Source organism: Agrilus planipennis, unplaced genomic scaffold (genome assembly GCF_000699045.2).
Source record: "Agrilus planipennis isolate EAB-ADULT unplaced genomic scaffold, Apla_2.0 scaffold127, whole genome shotgun sequence".
NCBI classification, from domain to species: Eukaryota; Metazoa; Arthropoda; class Insecta; order Coleoptera; family Buprestidae; genus Agrilus; species Agrilus planipennis.
The window spans coordinates 770,395-776,282 of NW_020442450.1; the positions used below are offsets into that span (position 1 = coordinate 770,395).

The 5,888-nt window shown below is 30.7% G+C and overlaps 1 long non-coding RNA gene across 2 annotated transcripts in view; it reads left to right on the top strand.

The window, feature by feature from the left end:
* Positions 1–670: 670 nt before the first annotated feature.
* LOC108736454 overlaps positions 671–5,888 on the top strand; it is a 52,413-nt gene continuing 47,195 nt past the window's right edge. For both annotated transcript variants that reach the window (XR_003232330.1, XR_003232332.1), the window contains exon 1: positions 671–1,004. This is a non-coding gene — a long non-coding RNA (uncharacterized LOC108736454). The remainder of the gene's footprint in view (positions 1,005–5,888) is intronic.

Consider the following 5,888-nt stretch of genomic DNA (forward strand, 5'->3'; position numbering starts at 1 on the left):
CTTGAATAATTTTTTAAGGGACAGTGATTTCGTATTCCATTTTTAATCATTTCTTACTAACTCCAAAATAAACTTATTAAAAAAAATAGTAATTAATTTTTTATAACAGAAGCCCTTTTGAAATCTAAAGTGATTTCATTATTCATAGGATTTTCCATTTACATATTTTCTAGAAAGTAGAGTAACTTGATGGTCGATGAATGTGTTATATGTAATGTTTCAGGTACAAGTAAATTTAAATAATAGACACTAATTAACACACAAAAAATAAGTAAAGTATCAAAGTTTTACCCTGTGATTATTAACTATTTATTTAAATTAATGTTTAGGTACATTTTAGTTTTACAACTGCAATTACAGTGACAACGGTTTGGACGGATCCAACCAGTGTACTATTTTTGATTTGAATAATTATAATTTTAAACAGAATTAGAAGCAAAAGTAAAATAATAAACTTCGTTTTTTATACTAACTATTACTCAGAATATTTCTGTTTAATTCACAATACAAGTTTTGTATCGCGATAATGTAGGAGTGACCTTTTTTCTTATCAGTATTAAAGAATGAGACTGATCAGGCGTATAATTAAGATGTTTTTCTATTTTCCTCAAGCATGTACAACCATGATGTGTTTTATTCCGGCCCAGTTCGGCCAATTAGTAAAATGTTCGTGGTCGTTAGATGCGGGTGTGAAACTGTTGTGGATTGATATTTAAATTCGAGCAATTCAGCTATTATTTATTTATATCATAACAGTAATTGTACAGTAATACAGTGATACAACTAGGTATTAAATGAATCAATGGAAAATTTTTTGGTATTATTTCATTTTAAACTGTAAAGTGAAGTTTTCAATGCACGTGGGGTCAATGCTGTGGGAATTGGAGAATGGATTGTGAGCAAAAAGCTGCTTGAAGGAGATTGAAGAAAAGTCCGCCTACGTAATGCCTATATTTTGTGAACTGGGATGAGGTGTTTGATTGGACTCTAATGATAAATTCCAGGTGAGTTATTAAAAAAATCCGGGGGTCCATTGTATTTAGGGGATGTAAGCGATTGTAGAAAACTATAAAGCAGAAACATAAATTCCTACAATGGTTTTAAGAATAAAGACGGCAGATTTTTTAGAACTAACATTAAAGTTGCAATTTTAAATCAATTAAAAATTGAAAAAGAAATAAGAATGTGAATGCTAATCAGTCAAAAATTTCAGTAATCATATAATAAATAATTTAAATCATATTAAGTATGTCAACCTATTGATGTTCGACATAATCAAATGCAGCATTAAGTTCTTATCAAACGCAATCATAATTGCTAACAATATTGAGAAGATACCCAAATTACGTGAAATTTGTCGTAAGTATACTTAATAGACAGATTAATAAGAAGTAGTGAATTTCTTGAAATAGACGTATTAATTATGTAAACAATATTAAGTTAAGGCCCTTGCCAAACATTTTTGATAAGTTACGATTACCACAAATATCAGTTAGCTGGCATTGGTATTGTTGCCATTTGGTTGCATGTCTATCATATCTACTACGGTAGAGGTGGCTCAGTTCAGTGAAATAACTCAATTAAAATTATTTGTACAAAAATATTTTACATTAGAATGTACATAACAATTTCTATTATGTATAAATACAAAAAAGTTAAGAGATGTAGGGTTAATGTGGGTAATTGGAAGCAGCATTTGATATTTCATGACATTAAAGTATTTAAAATTCGTAAATAAATTTTAGTCTCATATTATCATAAAATAAACGCTATCAGCTATCATGTGAATATCAAATAGTATAATAACTTAATTATTATGATCATATGAGGCAAAAAAAATNGTTAGCTTTCGTACTAAAAAATTTTACGATTTTAGGTGGTTGTTTGTATATATATATTTTGATGTTGTTTATTTTGGTTTTTAAATTTAGGATACAGGTAAGTATAATTACGTTAATAGGTTAATTTTAAAAACTATGACCTGACCTTCATACGCAATTCCAAATAGGATGAAAAGACAAATCTGGGCTAATGTGATGGCTTAATTATTCCAAATGTCGTTTACGCACTTACAGAATTTTAGATTTTTTTTCTTTGAAAAGTATTCAGCAGGTGTCTTTTATTATTTTTTTTTTTATTTAATATTACCGCCTGAACGATAAAATAAAATTAAGATCATAACCAACGGGTATACATTTATCAGTTATGACATAACTCGAAAATTAATGTACATTACCATTAATACACATTAAATTTAACATATTTATCTAAACGTATTCTGAAGATTTCTTTTAATTTTTAGTTGTTTTGACTTTTTCCTTATTCATTTTTAAGTGATCTCGTTTTGAGGAGGCGTAATTACGGTCAAACCCCCTAATTAAGTTCGAGTTAGGGAAAATTTCTGCTTTACCATTAAACTTTTAAATTTTCTTTTGAAGACATCTCTTGTACTTTAGTTATTTATGACTCAACAACCAAATGGTCGATAACAATTTAACATTGTTGCTGATTGTTGCTGTGTAAATGCATGTGTAACTACCATTATGACTAAAAATTCAGGCCACTAATTATCACTGAAGAAGAATATTAATCAATAATGTAAGATTCAGTTTTTTTTTGTGGAAGAGAAGCAAAATCCTGTTTCGCTTTTCGAGTTAGAGAAAGCATCGAGAAATTTAGAAATTCGAGATAACGAGGTTGAAATAAAATTAAAACAATGGCATGTTTATGAAACAAAAATATTCGAGCTAGAAATTGCTTCGAATTTCAGTTCAGTTCAACTTTTACTACAGTATTTGACATAATTTTCATTGGGAAAAGGCGCATTTATAACGATAAGACAAATATTTCGTCACTGATTGGTTATAAATAAAGGTTTCTGCATTTTTCCTACCTATCGGGAGACCCATATAAATGCCGCCTAGAGACCCCTACTTCAACAGGATAAGTGAAAAAAAATTAAGTGTGGTTTTCACTTCTCAAAAAAATATTTTTCAAAAATCTAGTCGTTTCTGTTTTTGGGAAGATTCCATAAATAAATGAAAAGATACGCAGATAGATAAAACTATAAAGTTGCTAGTTGATTATGAAATCTTAGAATCTTACTTTTTTAATTCATCAGACTGAGGAAGCAGTTTTGTTATTTTAGGATCTTTCAAGGCTAATTTTTCAAATTATTAATTTTTTTTTATTAATAAGTATCTACCTACATGTTATTAACTTCAATTATAACGTTTAAATTAAATTTTGATGCAACTAAATTAAATTAAATTCTAACCAGGTACAAATGAGTTTTGTATGACATTGCTTTTTTGTGTTCTATGAAATTCCGGAAGTGCGTAAACCATTTCACTTTACTGTCGTGAGAAACAAGTCTCACTTCTTTACTTACTCTTGTGATTTTTAGTACAATTTTTCGTGTACATAATATAATAAATGTAATTAAACAATATCACCTACTAACTATTCGATTTAAATAAATGCACATGCTTGTAAATGTATTTATTTATAATGTAATTAATCTCCTCGTGAGAAAAGAGAGCCAGTAGTATTTAATTTATCCACGTGAGTTTTCGCTTTTTTTAAATAAATAACATTGTTGAAAGNCAGCCAGTAATGCTGGTGGGCGGGCAGTCCTTCCGGATTATGCCGGAAGGTAGGGTTTTCAGGAATCGTGAGAATGGGTGGGTGGTGGTTCGGGTGAGAAAGATGAGACGGACGAATGAAGACAGAAGAGAGTGAAAGATTATCTGTGGAATATTACTGCCTCAGCATTTGCCTAAGTGATCCAAGGAAACCACAGAAAAACGTGGGCCAAGGCAGACGGACCCGGAATCGAACCGGCGTCATCCCGAATGCTAAGCAATGGTCTAGACCTCTAGGCCATGCCGCTCGGTAAAAGTACTATATTTCCAGCGGTCGTATGTGGAATATTGGTTTAGTTTTGTTAAAAATACAGTACAGTTGGCGCGATCTGCTGACAATTTGTCGAAACGGAAATTTTCGAATATCGGCTAGCTTCTGAAGCCTGTTAAAATGACTCCTTTTGGATGTATCCACTAGAAGTCACACGTGGCTCATGACTCATCCTAACGTTACACTTTTCGGTTTTATACCCTAGTAAATTTCCTCCCTCCCGTCGATAAAAAAGTTTTACTCCAAAAATTTAAAAGCATTGGAAATTGTCATCGTGATTTACGATTAAAGGATGTATTGCCTAGTACAGGGGTCGGCAACCTTTTTTGGCCGCGGGTCAAAATTAACCAAAATGCGAGTATTAAAGAGACGTTTGGGTCAGAGATATTTTCGTATTAAAACAGCATTTTAGTAAATAATAACATATATTTTATTAAGAACTTTATTTATAAACTTTCTCTACGATATCAATGGCTCCCCTGATGTTGAACTTGTAACGTCAATTTAGTCAAGTCTGGTTTATAGTTGGTCGTTTTAAGTCGAACACAAGCATCTGAATTTTTAATAGTTAACCTGCTCCTGTTTCTGCTCAAAATAAATTTCATTTGTGAAAATATTTGCTCACATTTATAAGTGGACCCGAATGTGGACAAAATGGCAAAGCTAATTTTTTTTAATGATGAAAACCTCGTAGGAAGTGATGCCCAACATGTTGATATCATGAGAAAATGATTATCTTCTCTATTTTCCTAATCGTTCCGTAATTTCTTGCATTTATCCGTCCATAATGTTGAACTTTTAAAATCAATCATTACTAAACGAAAAAAATGTTTGTATATCTTATACTTTATATTCGGAACTAAAGTGGGTCACTCGAAATTACCAAATGGGTCACTCGGTGACCCACGGGTCATAGGTTGCCGACCCCTGGGCTACAGAATAATATACAATATTATGTAAAAATATACATAAAATGGATAGATGTTTTAGCATTTGTACCCGAAAAATTCGCGGCGAGGATTGTGGATTACGTATACCTATTTTGCTGATTCATTTTATCCTATTCTATTCGACTTTTTTGGTTTGTATTCGAAAATAATATTTTGGAAACAGCTGCATGCCCCCCTTGCAACAGTCTCTAGGGCGAGCGCCCCACAGGTTGGAAACCACTGGCTTAAACCTTTTGTTGTTGGTAAAAAAATTTTCTTGGAAACTTCCAGTATCTTTCACTTCTACAATGATCTTAATTAACATAAGAGCCATAAAAAGCGCGAAAGTGAGTTATTAAAAAAATCACAAAAAAAGTTTTTTATGAATTTTAACCTTGAATAATTTTTTAAGGGACAGTGATTTCGTATTCCATTTTTAATCATTTCTTACTAACTCCAAAATAAACTTATTAAAAAAAAGATAGTAATTAATTTTTTATAACAGAAGCCCTATTGAAATCTAAAGTGATCTCATTCATAGGATTTTCCATTTACATATTTTCTAGAAAGTAGAGTAACTTGATGGTCGATGAATCGTTGAAAGTAACGTTTCAGGTATAAGTAAATGTAAATAATAGTAGACACTAATTTACACACAAAAAATAATTAAAGTATCAAAGTGTTACCTCGTAATTATTAACTATTCATTTAAATTATTATTTACATTTTAGTTTTACAACTGCAATTACAATGACAACATTTTGGACGGATCCAACCAGTGTACTGTTTTTGATTTGAATAATTATAATTTTACACAGAATTAGAAGCAAAAGTAAAATAATAAACTTCGTTTTTTATACTAACTATTACTCAGAATATTTCTGTTTAATTCACAATACAAGTTTTGTATCGCGATAATGTAGGAGTGACCTTTTTTCTTATCAGTATTAAAGAATGAGACTGATCAGGCGTATAATTAAGATGTTTTTCTATTTTCCTCAAGCATGTACAACCATGATGTGTTTTATTCGAAGATTTGTGACA